The sequence below is a fragment of the Piliocolobus tephrosceles genome, chromosome 12 (assembly GCF_002776525.5).
Source record: "Piliocolobus tephrosceles isolate RC106 chromosome 12, ASM277652v3, whole genome shotgun sequence".
NCBI lineage: Eukaryota > Metazoa > Chordata > Mammalia > Primates > Cercopithecidae > Piliocolobus > Piliocolobus tephrosceles.
The window spans coordinates 9022745-9047725 of NC_045445.1; the positions used below are offsets into that span (position 1 = coordinate 9022745).

General features: G+C 39.4%; 1 pseudogene; it reads right to left on the bottom strand.

The window, feature by feature from the left end:
* Positions 1-429: 429 nt before the first annotated feature.
* On the bottom strand, positions 430-2303 carry LOC111536367 (annotated as a pseudogene).
* Between the last annotated feature and the right edge of the window lie 22678 nt (positions 2304-24981).

Consider the following 24981-nt stretch of genomic DNA (forward strand, 5'->3'; position numbering starts at 1 on the left):
TCATACATGACTTATGTTGAGGTATATTACTTCTTTTTTTTTTTTTTAATTTTTATCGGGAGACGGTTATGTGACATCTCTGTTTTCTGTTGTTGTTGTTGTGTGTGTGTGTGTGTGTGTGTGTGTGTTTTTGAGATGGAGTCTCGCTCTGTTGCCAGGCTGGAGTGCAGTGGCCTCATCTCGGCTAATTGCAACCTCTGCCTGTCGGGTTCAAGCGATTCTCCTGCCTCAACCTCCCGAGTAGCTGGGACTACAGGCTCGTGCCACCACGCCCAGCTAATTTTTTGTACTTTTAGTAGAGACGGGGTTTCACCATGTTGGCCAGAATGGTCTCGATCTCTTGACCTCATGATCCGCCCGCCTCGGGCTCCCAAAGTGCTGGGATTACAGGCGTGAGCTACAGCGCCCAGCCAACATCTCTTTATTGGTTCAGTCTATGCCTGGCCCAGGGGCAGCCCCAGGTCCAGGGGGGCTGTGGCTGGAGGTCTCCAGACAGTCAGCGGCAGCATCAGCAGAGACCCCGAGTGTCGCGGGGCTGCGGAAGTAGCAGCACTGGTCCCCGCGTTGACAGGTGCCCTCCTTAAACCTTTTGCAAGGAAATGTCTTGAGCAGGGCAGCTCGCTGGGCCCTGTCCTCTGGCGGCTCCTTCCGCTTGTTCCGAAGCAGCCTGCGTCTCTCCTCCACAGCTTCGCCGGCCGCCTTGCTCCCCGGCCAGGAATGAGGATGGGGACCCCAGTTGGCTTCCGGGTTGGCCCGGAAGCGCTTGGGTCCTCGCTGGCGGGAGCTGGGGTTGGCAATTTCCCGGATGGTGAAGTTGGCCTGCAGCCTGGGCTCCACACTGAAAATGCGGAACACTGGGCTGGTCTCTGAGAGTCACTCCCGTTTCACCGGACATTCCTTCTTCCAGCAGCGCATGATGTTCCAGAGGGCGGAGGCGGGGCATCCGTCCTCACAGCTTTCTTACCGGCCTGGGAGAGCGAGACCCGGAAGTGAGCGTGGAGGAGGGCTGACCGCAAGGACCGGAGGCTGGGCATGTTGCAGCGGATGGTGCTGCCCTGCTGGTCCAGGGTGTAGTACAGAGGCATATCCGGGAGCTCCTCAGTGATGACGCTCAGGACCCTTCGGATCCGCTCCGAGGTATGGAAGCGGCTGGAGTTAGCGCGCACAGCCTCTAGTACACAGCCCACGAAATCCAGGTCATGGATGGGCTCTGCCCACATGGAGCAACCAAGCTGGTGTCGCTGCCCACAGTGTTCACACTCGGGGTCACGGGGGCGAACATAGGCTGCGGAGAACTTGACCCGGCCGCTGGGGAACTCCTGACGCTCTGCCGAGGCACTGAAGGTGGAAGGCCCGGCAGCCCACACACTGGAACACCAGCGCCTGCTTGCTGGCTGAGGCCTTAACCTTGGGCTGGCCGGTGAAGACACGGACAAAAACACGCCCGTAGAAGTTGGCGTTGTGCTGAGCAGCGGCACCACGAAGCGCTGGTAACAGCGCAGAGGTTCAGGCTGTGCAAGACGATTCTCAGGGCCATCTTGTGACAGGCCCGGCTCTTGAGGGCCATGGCACCGTATTTGCTGTAACGGTCTCCCCGCTGTTCCCCGCCAGCACTGCCATGTCCGTGCAGATCACGCACAGCAACTCTCCTTCACTCACAGCCTGCACAGCTGCATCCATGAAGGGGCCAGGGCTGCCATAGGTTTCCAGATGGATGACGTCGAACCTCTCTGACACCCTCTGGTGCTGGTACATCAGCATCCGGGCATCTACTTGGCTGGGCTGTACCAGGTGGGCCATATCATTGAGCTGCACATTCCGGCGTATGAGATCCACAGCCCAGGCAGAGGCATCGTTTGCAACCACAGATCTGAGCCCAGGCACCTCTAGGGCAAATCGAATGGAACGTAGGCTTGAAGCTGCCAGGCCTTCCAGCACATGCAGGCCTTCCTCACAGATCTCCCTCACCGCCGCTGTGCGAGGTTGGTCTCCTGAGGCCAGGTTTTCACTCTCTTTCAGTTCAACCTTTTCTTCCTCTTGCTTTGATGAGTCCACGACCACCTTTTGCGTATCCTTCTCTCCTGGCACCTTGATCTGGATTCCTTTGGCCCCAACCTGAATGCGAGCAAACTCGATGATCACAGCACATGTCAGGTTCCGATTGAATTCCTGCACCAGGTTATAAAAGACCTCGTTGGCGCTGGGATTTTGGCAGCCCCCTCAGTGACTGTCGTCTGCTGGACTTCACGTGGGCGCTCTTCTCCGCAGGGCCTGGTGCCGCTCTCCATCGCTGCTGATTCGGCAGCCCTGGGGACTGTGCCTCGGTAAACTGGGCTCTTCTCTCGTAACCACAGGAAACCGAATTAGGACCTGGGTGCCACCATGTTGGCACAGTCGAGGTATGTTACTTTTATTCCCAGTCTTTTTTTTTTTCTTAATCATGAATGGATGTTAAATTCTATCAAATAATTTTTCAGCCTCAATTTACATAATCATATGGTTTTTCTCCTTCATTCTGCTAATATGATGTATCACATTGATTGATTTACATATGGTGAACCATCCATGTATCACAAAGATAAATCCCAGTTGGTCATGATTAATGATGTTTTTAATGTGTTGTCGAATTATGTTTGCTAGTATTTTGTTGAGGATTTTTGCATCCATATATATCAGAAGTATTGGTCTGTAGTTTATGTATTTATTTTTGATGTGTCTTTGTCTAGTTTTGGTATCAGTGTAGTACTGACCTTACAAAATGCATTTGAAAGTATTCTCTCTTCCTCTATTTTTTGGGAATAATTTGAGTAGGATTGGTGTTAGTTCTTCTTTAAATGTTTGGTGGAATTCAACAGTGAGGCCACTGGGTCCCGGGCTTTCATTACTGGAAATGGTCTGTTCAAGTTTTGCATGTCTTCCTGATTTAATCTTGATGGGTTGTTCCTGTCTAGGAATTTGACTATTTATTCTAGATTTTTCAACTTATTGGTATATATTGGCATATAGTGGTCACTAATGATCCTCTGAATTTCTGCAGTATCAGTTGCAGTATTGCCTTTGTCATTTCTGATTTTATTTATTTAGATCTTCTCTCTTTTTTTTTCTTAGTCTGGCTAAAGGTTTGTCAATTTGGTTTAACTTTTCAAAAAACCAACTTTTTCTTTCAACTTTTTGTATAGTTTCCAAAAATTTTTCTTATTACTGATTTCTACTTTCATTCCATTGTGGTCTGAGAAGATGGTTGATATAATTTCAATTGTTGACGTTGTGTTTTGTGACCTAACCTATGGTCTGTCCTTGAGAATGATCGATGTGCTGAGGAAAAGAAATGTATATTCTGCAGCCATTGGATGAAATGTTTTGTAAATATCCTTTTGTATATTTTTATTTCAGTTTCATTTATTTCTGCTCTGATCTTTATTATTTCTTCTCTGCTAATTTTGAAGTTAGTTCACGATTGCTTTTCTAGTTCTTTAAGATACATCCTTAGATATTTTATTTGAAGTTTTTCTTCTTTTCTGATATAGATTCTGATAGCTATTCTCTCATAAATTTGGGATTACTTTTTAATTTCTTTTTCACATTGTTCACTGTTGACATATAGCAATGCTACTGATGTTTGCATATTGATCTTGTAACTTCAACTTTACTGAATTTGTTTAATAATTCCAATAGTTATTTTGTGGAGTCTTTAGATATTTCCAAATATAAGATTATATCATCTGCAAACAAGGATACATAGACCAAGGATGCTTTTGCCGCATCCCATAGGTTTTAGTGTGTTGTATGTTTGATGTCACTTGTTTCAAGGAATTTTTCAATCTGCTTCTTAATTATTTTATTGACCCACTGATAATTCAGGAGCATATTGTTCAATTTCTATGTGTTTGTATAGTTTCCAACAATTTCTCTTATTATTGATTTCTAGTTTTATTCCGTTGTGGTCAGAGAAGATGGTTGATATAATTTCAATTGTTTAAGTTGTGTTTTGTGACCTAACCTATGGTCTGTCCTTGAGAATGATCAATGTGCTGAGGAAAAGAAGTGTATATTCTGCAGCCATTGGATGAAATGTTTTGTAAATATCCATTAGATCCATTTGGTCTATAGCACAGATTAAGTCTAATGTATCTTTGTTTATTTTCTGTCTGCAAGATATGTCCAATGAAGGAAGTGTAGTGTTGAGGTATGCAGCTCTGATTGTATTGGAGTTTATCTCTTACTTTAGCTGTAATAATACTTGCTGCATCTACATGGGGACTCCTTTATTCAGTGCATATATATTTAAAGTTGTTATATCCACTTGCTGAATTGACTCCTTTATTATTGTATAGTGTTCCTCTTTGTCTCTTACAGATTTTGTCTTGAAATCTATTTTCTCTGATATAAGTATAGCTACTCTTTCTCTTTCTTTTTTGGTTTCCATTTTCATGGAATATATTTTTCTACCCTTTTATTTTTAGTATATGTGTGCCTTTATAGATGAACTGTATTTTTCTTAGGCCACAGGTGAGTGAGTCTTACTTTTTAAATTCATTCAGCCAGTGTATGTTTTTTGATTGGAAATTTTAGTTCATGTCTTTTCATTTGAGAGTTTAGTAAATTTATATTCAGTGTTATTATTGATAAGTCATAACTTACTCTTGCCATTTTGTTATTTGTTTTCTGGCTTTTTTTGTTGTTTTCTCTTCCTTCTTTCCTCTCTCTCTCTTTTTTTTTTTTTTTGCAAAGGTGATTTTCTCTGGTGATATGATTCAATTTCTTGCTCTTCATTTTTGGTGTGTCTGTTGTAAGTTTTTTGGTTTACCAGGAGGCTTGGAAATACTGTCTTGTAATCCATTATCTTAAGCTGATAATAATTTAATGCTGTTTGCATGGACAATCAAACCAGCAAACAAAAAGAAAACTAACAAAAACTATGCCTTAACTTTGTTACCTACTTTTTAACCTTTTGTACTTACTGTTTGCATCTTATTGTGCTGTCTGTGTCTTCAGAGGTTGTTGTCATTATTTTTGACTGTTTCATAATGTAGTCTTTCTACTAAGGATAAGAATAGTTTACATACCACATTTACAGTGTTATAATATTCTGTGTTTTTCTGTTTAGTTACAATTGCCAGTGGGTTTTGTGCCTTCAGATGATTTGTTATTTCTGATTAACATCTTTTTATTTTTGAATGAAGTACTCCATTAAGTGTTTCTTGTGGCGTAGGTCTGGTGTGACTGAAATCCCTCAGCTTTTGTTTGTCTAAAAAAGTATTTCTCCTTCATGTTTGAAGGTTATTTTTACCATATGTATTATTCTAGGGTAAAAGTATTTTCCTTCAGCACTTTAAATATGCCTTGCCATTCTCTTCCAGCTTATAAGATTTCCACTGAGAAGTCCAGAAGTATTGGAGTTCCACTGCATGTTATTTGATTCTTTTCTCTTGCTGCTTTTAGGATCCTTTCTCCATCCTTGACCTTTGGGAGTTTGGCTGTTAAATGCCTTGAGGTAATCATCTTTGGGTTAAATCTACTTGATGCTCTATAACCTTCTTGTACTTAGATATTGACATCTTTCTCTAAGTTTAAAAATTCTCTCTTATTGTCACTTTGAATAATATTTGTACTTCTAACTCAATCTCTACCACCTCTTTAAGGCTCTTAGCTCTGATTTTCCCCTTTGAAGTTATTTTCTAGATCCTGTATATGTGCTTCCTTGTTTTTTTATTTTTATTTTTTGTTATTTATCCTCTTACTGAGTATTTTCAAATAGCCTATCTGTAAGCTCACTAATTATTTCTTCTGCTTGAAGAATTCTGCTATTTAAAAAATGTAATGCACTCTTTAGTATGCCTATTGCATTTTTCAGGTCCAAATTTTCTGCTTGCTTCTTTTAAATTATTTCAATCTCTTTGTTAAATTTCTCTGATAGAATTCTGAATTCCTTCTCTTTGTTATCTTGAATTTCTTTGAGTTTTTGCAACACAACTATTTTGTATTCTCTGTCCGAAAGGTCATATATCTTTGTTTCCTTAGGATTGGCCACTAGTGCCTTGTTTAGTTAGTTGGTTGGGTTTATGTTTTCCTGGATAATCTTGATACTTGTAGATGTTCATCTGTGTCTGGGTTTTGAAGAGTTACATATTTATTGTAGTCTTCACTGTCTGGGTTTATTCATACCTGTCCTTGAGAAGGCTTTCCAGATATTCAAAAGGACTTGGGTGTTCTGATCTAAGCTGTGTCTACTTTAGGGGGCACCTCAAGCACAGTAACACTGTTGTTCTTGCAGACCTGTAGAGGTACTGCTTTGAAGGTCTTGGACAAGATTCAGGAGAATTCTTTAGATTATCAAGCAGAAACTCTTGTTTCCTTCTCTTAGTTTCTCCCAAACATACAGAGTCCCTCTCTGTTCTGAGCCACCTGAAGCTGAGCATGGAGTGATATAAGCGCCCCTGTGGCCTCTACCACTGTGACTGCACTGGGTCAGACCTGAAGCCAGTGCATCATTGGGTCTCACCCATGGCCTACTGTAAGCACTTCCTTTCTCCCACCTATGTTTGCTCAATGCCCTGGGGCTCTACAATCAGGAGGGGGCAAAGGCAGCCAGGCTTGTGTCCTTACTTTCAGGGCAGCAAGTTCCCCCGTAGCCCCAGGCATTTCCAGAGTTGCAGTCTGGGAGCCACGGGCTAGATTCAAAAGCCTTTTAGAAGTCTGCCTAGTATTCTGTTGTACTGTGGCTGAGCTGGCACTCAATCCACTGGATGCCATTCTTTCCACTCTTCCCTCCTTTTTCCAAAAGTAGAGGAGTCTCACCCCGTGGCCACCACCACCACAGGCACGTGTGGAATGCTACCAGCCTACTACCAATAGTCCCTTAATGTCCCAGGTCTCTTCAGTCAGCATGTGGTGAATGCTGCCTTACCTGGGACTCACCCTCCAGAGACATGAACTCCTCTCTGGCCCAGAGCAGGTCTAGAAATGCCATCCAATAGCCAAGTCCCAAGTGCCTGTTTGGTGCTCTGCACACTCTGGCTAAACTGGTACCTAACATGCAAGAGAAAGTCCCTTTTACCTTTCTGTCTGCTTTTCTCAAGCAGAAGGAGTCTTTGCCCACAGCCGCCACAGCTAGAAATTTGCTGAGTCTTACCTGAATCCATCAAGTCTCAGACCCACACCTGAAGCCCTCAATCTAGTGCTGAGTATCATTGCTGGTTACTCAGGGCCCAGGGGCTCTTCAATTAGCAGGTGATGAATGCTGCCAGAACTAGGTCCTTCCCCTCAAGGCAACAGGTTCCCTTCCGGCTCAGCATGTGTCTAGTAATGTCATTTGGGAGCTAGGTCCTGGAAACAGGGCCTCAAGACTCTGATGAGTGCCCTGTCCTGCTGTGGCTGAGCTGGCATCAGAGATGAAAGACAAAGTCCTTCCCATTCTTACCTCTCTTAGCCTCCGGTGGAAGGAAGGAGTCTCTTTTGGGGCTTTGAAATTTGCATACTGAGGTAAGGAGAGGGGTCATGCCAACACTCCCTTGGCTGCCCAAGCTGGTATTTCAGTAGGACTCCTGCCTCCCAGTTCACTGACTCTGGCCCCAGTTCCTCACTAAGACTCTTCTAGGTGTTTCAGTCCTTGTTTCCTAGACTGCATTTCGCGTTTATTTAGAGCCCCAGAGTACCTTAGCCTAGGTTGGTGAAGTTTGAAGGAACTCAGTTTCCGACCTCAGGGACTGTGTGATTCCCCGCTTGCTAGGGCTGGTTTAAATTCTCCCTTCATGGGCAGGCATTAGTTGAGCTTGGTCTGGTTTTTCTTTCTGCTCTTACACAACATCACTGAGTTCAGTGCCTTGCAATTGCTGTGCTCTCCCTCTTGCAGTGCACTTAAACACTCTTGGCATCTTGCTGCAGCTGCCATGGGGTGGGGGAGAGTGCCATTGGTGAATCAAGACTTTTTTTCTAGCTTTTTAGTGCCTCTTTCAATGATATGAAGTTAAAACCAGTACTGTGAGTGTTCATCTGATTTTTGGTTATCATAAAAGTGCATTTTTAATGTATATAGTTGTTAAATCGGTGTACTTCAGGGGTGGAGTGGCAACTGGTAAAGTCTTCCATTTAATCATCTTTCTCTGCCTCCTCAGCATATGTATTTTTTGAGAGTTTAGAAGGACAGAGCTGTTAAATACAAAATGTAAACAAGGCAGAAACAACCTAAGCATGTCTCCTATAACAAAGTTAATTTATATTCCTCTGGGATTACATGCTAGGACTTTATAACCCTCTTTCAATGTGCATATTGTCATGGGAACAGCATGCTGAACCTTGGAAGAAAACATAGAAGAGATGAAAGATTTAGTAAGGTTTGATTTCATGAAAATGCAAAAGATCTGATATTTTATCCTGTAGTTAATGTTTATTTGCTGTGATTGAACTTTTTTTTTTTTTTTGAACAGAGTCTTGCTCTGTCACCCAGGCTGGAGCGTGGTGGTGCGATCTCAGCTCACTGCAAACTCTGCCTCCGGGGTTCATGCCATCTCCTGCCTCACCCTCCCGAGTAGCTAGGACTACAGGTGTCCACCACCACGCCTGGCTAATTTTTGTATTTTTAGTAGAGATGGGGTTTCACCGTGTTAGTCAGGATGGTCTTGATCTCCTGACCTCGTGATCCGCCCGCCTCGGCCTCCCAAAGTGCTGGGATTACAGGCACATTTTTTATGTGTACAGAGTATGCTGGTGATAGAAATTCTTTATTTTGGCACCCTCCTCTACTGCTTCTCTGATTACTGTGAAATAAAGCTAGCAATTAAAAATGAATAGTTGAAATTCATAGAAATATCCAACCAATATTTTAAACTATTGTTCTAAATAACACTTAGGTCAAATGGGGACTTCAAACTCCAAATGCAGACTATTTGGATACATTACCAGTGAGAGCACTACATCTCACTCAAAGTATATGGATGGTGGTGAAAGATGAGTTTAGAAGGTTAATCGTCTTATGTGTTTATCAATAATTCGACTAAGTAGAATAAAGTAAATTGAAATAAATACAAGAGACCATTTATTTAATACATATTTATTTTGTGCCTACTATGTGCTAGACACTGTGCTAGGTACTAAAAATAAAGCAGCAAATGCAACCAAGTCTGTGAACCCATGGAGTTTACATTGTAATAGAGAGAAATGGAAAACTAACCTGTAAATTGTTAAGTGAGTAATATGTCAGATGGGAAGTGCTTGAGATGTGAACAGATATGACATGTATTTATTCTCAGTGAAAGCTTGAAGAATCAACATGCATGATTTGCCATATTTTCTTTTTTTTTGACTCTGATCATGAAAACGGGTGTCAAGATGGAACTTCCATCAGCCATGGTCCATGAGTGACTACAATAAGTAGACCTCTTGCTGATTCCCTGGCATGAGGTATAAATGAGAAATAAACATTGTTGTTTTAAGCCACAGGCATTTTCATGCTTTTTCTTATTGCAGTATAATCTGACTCATACATCTAAGTGAAAATGTCACATAGGTAGCTGATGATACAAAATGCTGGAAGATAAGTCAATAATTATTAGTATATAGAGGGTATTTAAGTAATGGAACTGGAAAATATTACTGAGGGAATAAGTGTATAGAAGGGGTCTGAGGATTGAGCTCTGGGTTTTTCCAAAGTTAAGAGATCAGTGAGAAGATAAGGCCTCAGCAAAGGAGAAAGATAAAAAAACAATAAGCAATGCATGAGAAAGATGAAACAAGAACAAGTATTCTTGAACATGAGAATAGAGTATTTCAAGGAAGAAGAAATACCAATGGTTCTAATGTTGCCAATGGATCACAGAAGAGGAGAAATGAGAATTAATCACTGTATGTATAATGTGGAGGTCACTCCATCTTTGATAGAGGGAGTTTTGGTGGAGTGATAGAAAATTCAGTTTTAATGGAGTGAATTGATGAGAGAATGGATTTAAGAAAGTGGAAGCAATGAGAATAGACAATTTTTAAAGCCATTGTTCGGTAAGGGGGAGCAAAGACTATTTTAGCTCCCACATATAAGTGGAATCATGCACTATATGCCTTTCTGTGCCTGGCTCGTTTCACTTAACATAATGTTTTCTGGGTTCATTTATGTTGTCACATATGTCAGAATTTTATTCTTTATTAAGGCTGAATAATATTCTGTTATCTATCTATCTATCTATTACATTATCTTTATCCATTCACCTGTCAATAGACAATTGGGTTGTTTCTATATCTTGTCTGTTGTGAATGATGCTGCAATGAAGGAAGAAAGGAAGAAGGGAAATAAGGAAGAAAGGAAGGAAAGAAAAATTAATGAGTCAACAGACAGTGAAATAATCAAATAAGCTGTGATATGTATATAGAGAGATAGATATCAGCTTATTTATACTATTTTCATGGTATACATATATGCAAGTATATATATATGCAAGTGTGTATATATATATATACACACACACAGCTTATTTATACTATTTCCATGGTGTGTATATGTATATTACATAATGTACATAATATATAATTGAATTTTAAAATGTTTAATTTTAAATGTGAAAAAGAGTGTCTCATATATAATGACATACGCCACATTGTTAAGTGAGAAAATAAAGTTTCAGACAATTGTTTATAGTATGATAGTATTTTTACTTTTTTTGTTTTTTGTAAATATCTACTCTTCTTTTGGAGCTATTTGTGAATGAGGAATGGAAATGCAAGGATTTTAATATAGAAAGAACTCTAAGTGAAAAAAAGGGGTAGAACCGTAACACATTTCTAAACCTTACCAAATGATGGGGTTTTTCAAATGCTATTATCTAAGCAGAGAGGTGGTATATGCGGTAGGATTCTTCTTCAAGGATTAGGAAAGCTGGCTCTTAAAATTAGCATCTTGATTGAAGGCTAACTCAAAGTTGAGTGTTAGTTCATTATCTGTCAAGTATGGTCAACTGTGGTAGGTTGAATGGAGTCAAAGTGAAGCTGAAACTCAGAGTGTTTACTCACTTTTCTTACCCCATTTGAATACCTTCTTCCAAGTAATACTAAACCTCTGCCCAGGTCTGCAGCTGGCAGTAACAATACTGGTCAAGATTTTGATGTGTGTTTCTTTGGAGACATTGTTTTTGTTCGTCCTGAAGACATAATTTTGTTGTTTCTTTTGTTTATGTTTTTATTATAAGCTTTTGAAGCAGTTGAAAATTTTGTTCAGTTTTTGAGATGTTACAGGTATGAGGCTATGTGTCCTGGTAAGTCTTTAGAACTTTGGAAAGTGGGACACAAGAGAGACTTAGAGTCATATTAAACTCAGTTTTGAAGCTGCTTGAAGCACTACCAATCTTTGATGGGAGACAAGCTTGGTTATATTTTCTGAAGGATGTATCAAGACTAACGAGGTACCTAAGTGAGACCCCTCTTAATAGTATCAATCATAGTGATAATATGGTGAAGGAGAGGCTTAGGGATTATTACTTCTATTGCAAACCAGAAGGAAGGAAATAAATTCACATTCTATTAAAAATAGAAACATTTAATGTGCTATCAAATGATGGCACATAATAAATAAGCTATTATTGTTCTCCAGCAACTTCTGTAATGTTACTGTCAACAGACATAATTTCTGTGATGGCTGATGCTGGACTCTGGGAGTTGATGGATTGGAGAGCAGAGTTTGAGATCACCGTATTTTCCAAAAGTGTATTGTCTGGGGATCTAGGGAGAGAGGCAAACCGCATTCCCCGATGTTCTGCCTGATCTAAGTATGGTGATGCCTTGGCTGTGGCTCGGTTACAATATTAGTATGACCTCTGTCTCTGTCTTGTGTTCTGGGGGTGGGGGTGTAGAAGCCAACGTGAAGTGATCTCTGCCCAAGCTTCTGTCACTTCCTTTCTGCTGAGTACTAAATGATTGCATACCACACACAGGAGAGACCCTGAAGATATAACAAGTGACAGAAGTATTCAATAAGGGGTTAAGAGGACAGTGTGATTTTCACCTTTGTTACCAGGGACAGATGATAATGGGATTCCTGTCATCATGGCTTATAGAGAAGAAATGACACAATTCAAACTACGTTGACTGCTCTGTTACCATCAAGAATGATGGAAAGAAGAGAAAGACAGCTTTAATAATTCATTTTAATCAGCTCTTTCTTTGGTTTGGTTAACTGTCAGTTTTCGCATATCCATATGATGGAATGATATACTACCGGTAAAATTATGTTTTTGAAGAATATTTAATGACAAAGGATAGTCTTATGATATAATTTTAAATGTTAAAAAAAGAATGCCACACTTCAGGTATAATATAATCCCATGCAGGAAGAAAAGCCTTTGAGTTATAAACAATGATGAAATCTCAGTGATGGAAATAATTTTGTTTCCTTTTTCTTATGTTGATATATTTTCCAAATTTTCTATTTTAAACTCTTTTGCTTTTGCAGTTTGAAAAATCAAAGACATTATTTTTTAAAATGTCATTTTTTCTTTCTTTGTAAAAACCACAGGACTTAATTCAAAGAACACTTGAAATTACACAAGTAAAAGGTAAGATTGGAAGATGTAAGGGGAGGGATGGCATAGTTTTCTAATTTTGCTTTCTGCTGAGTTGTTTTGGCAGCTCAATTTGAATTACTCAAGCTGATGGGTTTTATTTTAACCTTGTCTTTCAGAGAACCAAGATGGATAAAGTAAATGGAATGACAAAATATAGGGTTGGCTAGAAATTCCATTATAATAAAGAATTAGAGAGCTAATATAGGCATTGGCACAGATAGCTATGTTTATTAATTCTTAGTCAAAGCAAAGGCAAGGACATCAAGGGGATCCATCTCCTCTGACATCATTTGGGAATGTCTTGGTAACAGATTCGGTAATCATAGTTTATACTCTGTAACAAAACAAGAGCAAATAAAAACAACTTACAAATCTAGGAAATGAAGAATATTTAATCAGTTCATCACTACATCTCCCTACATTACACTTATGTTTTAATTACTCTTTCCCGATTTTTAAACCTTAAATTTCAATTGTTTTAGATAAAAAGTCAACATAGTAGGGAAAAAGTTTCAGAGCTACTTGTAGTAAATCCATAATTACTGTACCCCATTGGTCATCTCCATGAGGTTCCTGGTTATCTAAGCTGCAAATGCTATCCTTAAAGTGCACAGATGAGACTACCTTGAAAGAACATTTGTGGCTGGGCGCTGTGGTTCACGCGTGTAGTCCCAGCACTTTGGGAGGCCAAGGTAGGCGGATCGCCTGAGGTCAAGAGTTTGAGACCAGCCTGACCAACATGGTGAAACCCCATCTCTACGAAAAATACAAAATTAGCCGAGTGTGGTGGTACATACCTGTAATCCCAGCTACTCGGGAGGCTGAGGGAGGAGAATCACTTGAACTGGGAGGCAGAGGTAGCAGTGAGCTGAGATTGCACCATTGCGCTCTAGCCTGTGTGACAGAGTGAGACTCCGTATCAAAAAAAAAAAAAAAAAATTAAAATTAAAAAAAAGGAAAGAATGTTTGTGCATGCACCATAGTCTGTTGAATTTTAACAAGTAAAGAAAATAAAAAGTTGGCAATATAATAAACTTTACATCTCCAAACATCACTAGATCCCAAGGCATTTTATACTATACTGTGGTTAATGAAAGCCAATTCACAGAATAATTGATTTTTACAAAGCAGAACTTATTTTAGAAATATAAAAAAAGCCAACCACTTCACTTTACAGATTAGAAAATTGAGGCTGAAGAGGTAAAGAGAGTTTCAAACCTAGGACAAAACTCGTCTGTATAGTTGTCATTGCACAATAATACCTATTTAACTTGTCAAATAGAGATAATTGATACTTTTATTTGAAAGGTCATTAAAGTCAAAATGAATCAGCATAATATTTTAATATTAAAATATTCCAGATGACTCTGAGCTGTGAAATTTCTTCTGCAGCATTCCCGATTAGGTGTCAGGAAGTTTCTGTTAATGAGTGGGAAGTTAGGCTAGAAGTTTCTGCAAAGTAAAATATGTTATTTGTGAGTGTGGACAAGTAAAGAGTTTGCCAATCAGAGAGAAAAACAATGCCTTTTAAAAAATATTTAATTCATCACATAAAAATATAAACACATAGGTTTAGGTTTCACATATCTTCAAAATTATTTTTTAAATAATGGTGGATGAACGAGAAGCTACAGCATTTATCTTTTTCTACTTTCGTAACACATGACATTTATTTCCCTTTCTGACCCCCTTGTTCCTGCTGATGGATGTAGTATCATTTTCATGTTACTGTATTTTCATTCATTTGTTATGTATACTTTTCTTATTTACTTTAAAGCAATTATCATTAGCTTTGTAGTTTTCGTCGCTTACTTTGGTCGTCATGTCCAGTGACTGATATTCTTGGTTGCAGTGGGTAAGACAATGAGCATATAAAGCGTGTCTTTTGACCAACAAACAACAGACCCTAAATGTTCACCCTAAATCCAATTAAAGTTCAAAAACCAGGCCTTTGCTTGAACAAAGATTATCTAATGAAATTGCAAAGGGCGAGTCCATTCCCAAATGCTATTTTAAGCCTCTAACTGGACATGCTGAAGTAGTATTAACTCATCACATTAAACATGTGATAGCAGATATGCTACTTAAGAATACCATATAATTCTAATTCCATTTTTGTTACCTACTCTTTGCTTTATATGAAGGACATAATGGAACAGCTAATCTGTTAAATTTTAGAGGAATTCCATTTAACAAGTTGTTTTTAAATACATTCTTTCATTCATTCTTCAGATATTTGTTGAGTTTCTTTAATGGGTCAGGCATTCCTGAGCATCTGAGAATACTGACATAAAGAATCCCGTTTTCATTTAGTTTACATTGTACTGGGGATGGAGGCAGATAACTGAAAACAAATGAATAAATAAACAACATGAGTTCAGTTAGTTATAAGTACTAGGAGGAAAAGAAATTAGATGGGTGTGAAAAAATGATTGGAGGAGAGGTAATTTAGTCAGAGTTGTTAGGAATAGTCTCAATGAAGGAATGTAAGCCAAAACATAAATGTTGGAAGATCTAAAGGACTAGAACATGTGAGGAAAGATTGGAAATGGTAACGACAAGCCAAATGAAGGTCTAGGGTAAGACTGTTCTGAAGAATTAGAGAGAAATCCAGCGTGGCTGGAATGTAGTTAATGACTAAGTTAATGGTGAAAGATAAAGGAGTCTAGTACTGGGCCATCAGGTACTGGGACGTTTCCAGTTCCTTGATGTTAAAAATAAAGCTACTGCTGGGCGCGGTAGCTCACGCCTGTAATCCCAGCACTCTGGGAGGCTGAGACAGGTGGTTCACAAGGTCAGGAGTTCAAGATCAGCCTGGCCAATATGGTGAAACCCCCATCTCTACTAAAAATACAAAAAAAATTAGCCAGGCGTGGGGGCACATGCCTGTAATCCCAGCTACTCAGGAGGCTGAGGCAGGAGAATCACTTGAACTCAGGAGGCAGAGGTTGCAGTGAACCAAGATCACGCCACTGCACTCCAGCCTGGGCAACAGAGTGAGACTCTGTCTCAAAAATAAAAATAAATCAATAAGTAAATAAAGCTGCTATAAACATTATATACAGTTTATTGTGTGAACATAAGTTTCTATTTTTCTGGTATAAATGCCCAGGACTGTGATTGCTGGGTGAGAGGGTAGTTGCATATTTAGTGTTTAAAGAAACTGCCAACCTGTTTTCCAGAGTACCTGTGCCATTTTGCATTTCTACCAGAAATGTATGTGTGACAGCTTCATTACATCCTTACTGGCATTTGATGCTGTCACTGTTTTTTTTTTTTTTTTTAGCCATTCTGATAGGTATATAGTAATATCTCACTTTGCTTTTTTAATTTGCATTTTCCTAAATAGCTAATAACAGTGAACATCTCTTCATTTGCTTATATGTAATCTACATATTCTCTTTTGTTAAATATCCTTTCATGTTTTTTGCCCATTTTTAATTGTATTGCTTATTTTTCTACCTTTGATTTTTGATAATTATTTATATATTCGAGACATTAGTATCTTATCAGATATGTGGTTTGCAATTATTTTTCTCTCATTTGATAGCTTGTCTTTTTTTAACTTTTGATGAGGTCCAATGCAGCAATGCAGCAAACATTGATAATGTATCAGTCTTTCTATAGTACTTTCCTATGTAAACTAGTCTAATGCCATCTCAGAGTCTTCCATGAACTGCCTGCAACCACTGTCTTATTCATGCTATACCCTTATATCCCACATTCTGTCTGTTGAATAAACTCCTATACAATCAATGAAAATGCTCACTCCTCCAGCCAGCCTACTCTGATCATTCCAACCCAAATCTTCTAATGGTTTATCTTACTATACGAATAAAATTCAAGGGCCTTACCACTGCCTGCAAGACCCTACCTGATATATAGCCAGTGTTAGCTGTATGACCTCATCTCATCACTATTTCTCTGCTGCACACTGGGCTGTAGTCACCCTGGCCTCCTTGCTTTTGCTCAAATACACCAAGCATATTCATACCTCTAGCCCATTTCACTTACTGTTCTCTCTGTTTAGAAAACCCTTTGCTCCTGCATTAGTTTGCTACTGAGGCTTTTACAAACTGCCATGCATTTAGTGGCTTAAAACAACACAGATTTATTCTCTTACAGGTCTGGAGGTCAGAAGTCTGAAATGGGTCTCGCTGAGCTAAAATTCAGATCTGGGCAGGGCTGCCTCCCTAATGGAGACTGTAGGAGATCGTTTGTTTTGTTGCCTTTCACAGCTTCTAGAGACCATTCACATTCCTTAGCTTGTGGCACTTTTCTCTATTTTCAAAGCCAGGCAAAGAGCATCTTTAAATCTTTATCTCCTCCACACTTCTGCTTCCTTCTTTGACTTACAAGGACCCTTGTGATTACGTTGAACCCACGTAGATAACCCAGGATAATTTTCCCATCTCAGAATCCTTAACTTAATCACATCTGCAAAGCCCCTTTTCCCTGTGAAATACTACATTCACAGATCCCAGGGATTAGAACATGGATGTGTTTGGGGAGCATTGTTCTGCCGGTCACACCTTCCAAAGCTTCATGTGTTATTTTCTCACTTCATTCAAGTTTCTGTTCAAATTTCACTTAATCATTGATGCCGCCTCTGAGCATTCTAAATGAAATATTGTGCCTTTCTATTGCTCTATATTCCTCTTCTCTGTTTTTCATTCCTCAGTAACACTTATTACCATTAAATGAATAATTTTGTTTTTGTTTATTGTTTGTCTGTGCTAATATACAAACTCCATGAAAACAGAGATTTTACCTTTTTTTGTTCACTGCTGTATCCCCTGCCCCTCTTATCTAAAACAATGCCTGCTGTTTGGAAGGTGCTCAATAAATGTTTATTGAATTGATGAATATTGAATTTCTGTGCATATTATTTTCTATTCCAATGTACATTCTTAGACTATAATAACCATGTTTTATGTGAAACATTCCAAATCCATAAAATTTAGATACTGAAGGAATCTGATTGTGTTATGAGGATTCTGTCTCACCTAGTGAGAAGTTACAATCCTCTCTTCTGCAACACTTATTCTGACCTTGTTCATCTTTTTATTTTTAGAAGATTTCATTCAGCTATTTTTGTATAATAGAAAGAACTCCCCTCACCCTTCTCATGAGATGGAAGGTACAGACAATGATGTGAATTTCCTTAAAGGCACTGGGCTTCAGCCTTATTAAATGGTTGGGAAAACAAAAACTCATAGAAACAGAGAAAATTCGATATCATATTATATATGGTGTACATACATATATATTCAATTTATTGGAAACAAATTTTAAATAACTATTTGCATAAAATCATGTCTTAGATAATGGTTACTTTATGTGGTTTTTAAAGTTGCAATAAAGCTTAATGCACATTGACTTTTATGAATATTTTTAATATAAACAGAAACATCAGTATCTTATACAGTAGTGTTGAAGGAAGAAGTGAAGGACAAAGGAAATCTGTGTCATTAGCTTACTGTGTAGTGTTACATACTTTTTTATTGTTTTGAGTCTCATTTCCTTATTTACAAAATGGTCATCATAATAGCAACTACATTTGGCTAATATCAATTGGTAAAAAGAGTGCTAATATGGTGAACAAGTCAGATGTGGTTTCTAAAAAGAAGTTATTCTAAACCATGACTCAGTAATGGCCAGCCAGAATGCTTGGAGGAGGGTGGCGCAGAGGAGTGGGATAGGGGGCAGATCCAGAGGAATAAGAAGGGTGCCCTTCTCCCCCGATGGAATTGGCAGCCTTCTTTTTCCTTAGGAGTTAGAGGACAAACATTCTTGACCAAAGGACCTAGGAAAATATTAAACTTCAGTAGAATCCAAAGTAGAGGTCAGAATCCAAGGGGGATTGAAAGCGTAGAGAACAATATTGGGAATGAAGTTTCAAGAGCATAAAACAAAGATTGCAGTGGCAGGAGATACCCGGGAAGGAAAGTTGACTTTAAGAAAGGAATAGAGAGGTTCTCTAGCAACACAGCTAGCTAGGAGGAATGGGGCAAGAAGCAGGGCTGGGTACTCTGAGGGACCAAAGTTTACACAATAGATAAGAGGCCTGTTTCCAGAAGTTCTGAGCAAAGGAGAACCAGTCATGAAAACCACACATTTTCCAAGGTATATGCATGCTGCTATTCCTGGATCCTTGGGTTCTATGTCTGTTATGTGTCAGATACCAGTATATGGCAATATCCTCTTTTCAGGTGAATCATCTTAATACATTGAGAGACTTATCTCATTTATACATAAGCTCCTATTTATTTTTCAGTTTACATGTGTGTGGAGGGTAGGGGAGATGTCTGGGGGTAAGCCTTAATAGAGGCAGATGGATCTGAGAGCACCTATGATCAATAGATGACTGATCACTTGTATTAGCACACATAGCAATAAACATGGCAATAGAATTTTAAAAAGCAGCATACAAACAAGATCCATACAAATGTAATGTGTACTTTAAATCAAAGTTTATATTTTTTCACAGTACTCAAATAATTCAACAAGGACAGTAGAGAGACTCCATAGCTGTTAAATGGCTACTCTAAAACTAGAGTAGTTTTACTCTGGTGAACAGCATGTTACTAACACTCTTGCTTTAACAATGCTAAAAATACCATCTTAAAATGACCCCACTGTCATTTTAAGAGTGGGGAAGGAAAACATAAAGAAGGTTAACTAGGTTATTTATCAGCAATGATTGAAAATAATCTAAGCAAATCATTTGGAAATGCCACTGCTGAGAAAAGAAGGTATCCTGATATTTTGACCTGTTTCCTAAAGGCCCCCCAAATTTGTGGTTTGTTTGCCTATTGGTTTGTTTGTTGTTATGAAGCCAACTTGACATAATGCTATAACAACTGGTATTTTGATCACATTAAAGAGTGAGTCAATTTGTTGAAAATAGATTAAAATGTAGTATGTTTTTATCAGATTATGACAATTTTTTTTTTTGAGATGGAATCTTAATCTGTCTTCCAGGCTGGAGTGCAATGGCGCCATCTTGGCTCACTGCAACCTCCACCTCCCGGGTTCAAGCAATTCTCCTGCCTCAGCCTCCTGAGTAGCTGGGATTACAGGGGTCCACCACTATGCCTGGGCTAATTTTTGTGTTTTTAGTAGAGACGGAGTTTCACCATGTTAGTCAGGCTGGTCTCGAACTCCTGACGTCAGGTGATCCACTGGCCTCGGCCCCCCAAAGTGCTGGGAGTACAGGCACAAGCCACCATGCCCAGCCGGCTATAAAATTTTTAACTCCCTCCACTCATATCCTTAAGGCGTCAAATGCCTGTTTGACTAAATTTTTCCCTTTTTCATTAGTTGGCTGGTTTCCTGTAAATACAGTACAAACAATTGCCATAGTTCTCTTATCTCTGTGAATTGTTTCATTCCTTCAACAAATATTTATGGACAATTTAAGTGCTCAGTAAACCTCTAAGCCCTGGGTGTACAAATTTGAGGCAGACAGAGACCCTGCCCTTAAGGAATTTAGAATCTAGCCTCCAATCTACACCACCTAACTGCTTACTTGCTGTTACAGATTTCAGTGCTGAGGCAATGAAATCAGTCCCTGTTCCTTCGTCTCCCCCAGTATTCTATGAATACATTTATAATGACATTTTACATACCTAGTTGAATTGTCTATTAACTAGAAGTACGCCTAAGCAGTGAGCAACTTGAGAGAAGCCTGGGTGCCGACTAAAGAGACCCTTCCTCAGCTGAGATCCTGGAGAGGTAACTGCAGGTGTTGATTATATACCCCTACCTGTTCATCTAGAATATAAGCCAGGGGAACAAGAGTCTTATCTTGTTCATGGTTGTATCTCCAGCCCCTAGGACAGTACCTGGAATATAATAGGCACCCACTTAATATCTGTTAAACTTATAAATTAACAAATAAATCAGTTTTTCTGATTTCTAGGTCTTTATTCTTTCCATTGCAACACACTATTTTGTGCCTTAAAGCACTGTGTTCTTGCTTATTTCCCAGGGCATGTGTTAAAACTGCCAAAAGGGAAGATATTGTGTTGTATGCCACAACTTTGGCACCCGCATAACCAGTGTAGTTTTTTAAGACTGGATTTTATGTTGCTACATTATTTATGACCGTTACTCCAGCTGATTCTTCTCTTTACAGCTGGCACCCAGCTAGAGAGAACTCCAAGCCCTGAGCCTCATTCAGGGATAAAGTCCTTTACCTTCTTTTCTTGATGTCACTGTTGCCTGACATGTCCCTTCTTTCTTATTTCTCGTGTTACTTTTCATTTTGGATCTTGCATTCACCCCCTTGGATCTTCAATTATTTCTGCAGCTTTGAAACTAACACAGCATTACTGAAATTGCTGTGTAGTCTGTCCAGTCTTTTGGGGCTGCCTTCAGTAACATTTCTTGATAAGTTCACCAAAGGTTATAATCCTCCTCAGTGTTGGCTGCCATGGCCAGCATTTAGCCATATTGGCTTCATCCAGTTCCCAAGAAGAGAAATTGAATAGGCATTCAACAAATGTTTGTTCATTTGAACTCATTCATAATAGTAGTAGCTATAAAATGAGGATCACTGCCTGGCTCACAATAATCCCATCAGTGAACATGCTTGTGCTACCCTCCTTTTATGGAGGACTTCTCTGCCCCCAAATACATCGTTTAAATGGAATCTACTATTTTCTTAAATAACATACATTCCTAGTCATAGCTTGTGATCAAGAGAGTGAGAAATTATCCAAATATAAACAATGTAGGTAGCCTAAATTTAACTCAAATTCTCTTACCAGGAGTAGCCTTGAAAGACATGAAAGACAACCACCTCTGGGCTGTCTTTCATGGAGGAGGCCTGGAGAGCGCAAGTGGGAAAATTGCAATAGTCTTGGTGCAAATTGTAACATCAGGAGAGGTATTTTTCACTGTTACCATGGAAGAAGGTGTGTGTGTGCTAAGTAGTCAAGGGGTAAGATACATTTTTCAGAAACTGACATGGCTGTCTGGCTTCCGTTGATTCTTTTAATTTTAATTGTGACATTTTTCTGCTATCACCCATTTCTTTCTTTCTTTCTTTTTTTTTTTTTTGCAAATACGACATATTCTTGCACCCCTAGTACTACCTAAGGTTACAATGAGTGTTTCCATGTCATTACATTGGCCTTACTAAGTTGACCACAATAGTCAGGTATTGGTTTGGGGAGCGGGCACATGTCCCAAGCTACTCTAATCAGAGTTTGCTCTCCCAATATTTTTCAAATTCCTTTGAAGGGCACAGCTTTAGCTTCACCAAGAAGGAAGTCAACACTCAGAAGCAGAGGTGAGGGATGGAGAAAAATAGGATGATATAGAAACAGAAAAAGAGAGAGACAGAGAGAGGGTCCTGACAGTGGTCAAGTCCCTGTTTCTGGTTCCAGAGTGTTATAGTTACTGCCTTCTGGAAGTTTGGTTGGTTGTTCATCTTTTCCTTCTTTTTTTTTAAATACATGTCAGCCTTCCAAAACATACTCCATTTATGTAGGCTACTTTATATGAGATTTTATTTACCTTGCAATCATAATTGTTCAGACCAATATACTGTACCAGTTTGCAGTCCCTCCTTTGATGATGAGATAAAGATAAAAAATAAAAAAAATTGTGGAACAGTATAAAATTGAATATTTTTGAGTGTGTCATAGGAAGTAAGGGGAAGTATTGGTTTGATACTTTTGTTTCATTTGTGAGTTTGTGTGGTGTCTTTGTATGTGTGTGTGCATGTGCATACACTGGGTCACTAGAGGGTAATGTTAAAATTTGAAATCTATGCACTGAAGGATCTTAATCTTTAACTCAGTGGGGCCACTTGAAGACTGTAGAAAATCAGTCTAGATGATTTCAGTTTTAATGAACACCACAGGAATGTGGGAGGTGAACAAAAGCATGAGAAAGGCTGATTCATTCGAGAAACTTCTTTGTACTTGGAGCAAAATATTCTCCTCAAAGTGACACTCTATGAAATAATTTATGTTTATGAATTTGGTAAAGACTGTAAATGAGAAGGCCAGAAAGAAATTCCTTTGAGTAGCTGCAGCCTCGTAAGCTGTGAAAGAGTCCAGTTACCCAGGCGATTGGCTTTGTGTGAAATCTTCATATCAAGCAAAATCTGAGAAGGAATCAGAGGAAGTTAATAGAATCAAGACAGTAAGGATTGCACAATCACAGCAGGATGATGGGTGTGCACCAAGGCTCATTAAGAAAAATAAACCAAAATATGAGGATGACTCAGCTATGAATGGACACTGAAGCAGATTTCCTTCAGTACTGCTGGAATGACGCGAGCCTCCTATTTATGGAATTCAGCTCCATAAGGGAAGGATTCAATCTCTAAAGGGAACCCATTGTGAGAGAACAGCTTTATTACTGAAGTGGATAACTTCAGGGTAGTGACTGTTACAGCTGCTCTATAGTTAAGGGATAGAAAATGAACCTGTACCACGTAGAGACTAGAGTACGTATGTAGGGAACAGTGTCTTACGTGAAGGGGGAGGTAATACCTGGCACTGCTCAAATTATCCGGAAGAAACCTGTGATCTTAATAACAGGAACTAAAACTATGGGAGAGTTTTAGATGTGCTTGAGAGTGAAGACCAACTCCTGGTTGAGATGAACAGCGCTGTCCAATAGGGTTTTCTGTGATAGATTCTGTGCTGCCCCATGCAGTAGCCACTATGCATATTTTACCATTCATTACTTGCAATAAGTCTTGTGCACCTGAGAGCTGAATTTTAAATTCTATTTAATTTGAATTTATTTAAATTCAAGTTGAAATAACTACATGTGGCTAGTGTCTTCCATGGTGCAGAGTAGAGCCCAGCTTATGAGAATGTTTAGGTGTTTAGGAAACAGGATGGGAGACAGGTAGAATGGGCATCATGGAGAGCTTTGAAAACAAGCCAACTGTGATAGAAAGCAAAATTTGTCAGTCGGTCAAGTACTGCTTATTTCCTGCAAACTCCTAATCCTTGAGTTCTCACCTATATTGGTGAAGTCCTTTGGAAAAGCCCACTCTACTTGATTTGTGCTCCAAAGCTTCACAAGGAGTGCGTCCACAGGATGACTTGGGTGTTAATAGGAGAGAGTGCATATTTGGTCTCTAGAAATTATTGTTGCAGGGGAATCAAAATAAAAGAGCATGACCCAAACGTATGTGAAAGTTTTAACATCACTGAAACTTTTAGTCGAATTACTAATTTTGCCGTATAGCCAGATTAAGCAAACACACAACTTTGTTGAATTTTATATTTCGAGAGATAAGCTGAGCTAAAAGGGTGTGTCTAAATAGACACAGACTCACGTTGTGTCAAATTCATGTAATGTTGGACTTGTTAACTGATTCTAAACAAGTTTCGTATGTCCCCTACAATAAATAGTGCCATTTATCTTCACAAAAGTCATCAAGTCCCAAACTCAAAAACCTTTTCTTTTAGGTTTTGAAATAATCTTCTAAAGTATTGCACGTTTACTTTTCAATTATAAAAACATTACCAAATTAACACTTTGCATAAATAAGCAAAAATAAAATTAATGAAAACTGTATGCGTTAACTTCATCCTCCCATTTTTTGACTTTCTGTTGTTTTTATTCCTGTCTTATTGTATTGACTAGGTCTTGAAAAGTTGTTGTAGTTACTATTTTTGATTGGTTCATCCAAAGCCCTTGAGGTAGTAACTAGATATCACAGCTGGTTATTCATGGCCCAAAGGCTTTTCAGTTAGCAAGTGATGAATACTGCTAGGACTTGGCCCTTTATTTCAAGGCTTCCAGTTTCCTTCTGCCCCAGGGTGTGTCTAGATATATTATCTGGGAGATAGGACCTGGAATGGGGGCCTTATGACTCTGACTGCTGTCCTATCCTGCTGTGACTCAGCTGGTATCCAAGATGTAAGACAATGTCTTTTCCACTCTTCGATCTCTTCTCAAGCAGAAGAAATCTCTTTTGGAGCCGTGAGCTGTGCAGCCTGGGGTTAGGGGAGGAGTGATGGTAGCACTCCCTTCACTGCCCCCAGCTGGTGTATCAGTAGGTCACATGCACCCTCCCCCAATCTACTGTCTCTGTGCCTAGTTCAGAACTAGAATTTACCTGAGAGTTATAGTCCTTATGGCCTGCACTGCTTTTCAAGTTCACTTGGAGACACAGAGCACTGTAGGCCTCCGTGGTGAGGCTTGTGGGAACTTAAGTTCTGACCACTGGGATCTGCGATTCCCCTTTGGCTAGGGGTGGTTGAAATACTGCATTGTTGGGTGGGCATCAGCTGAATTTGGTCTGCTTTTCCGTTCTGTTCTAACAGGACGGCACTGAGTTAAATGCCTTATAATTGCTGTGTTCTCCCTCCCTCAGTGCCCAGAGATGCTCTCTGCTCCTCACTGCTGCTCCTTGCGGGTTGTGGAATGCCAGCCTCAGTGATTCAGGACGGTTTTTTTT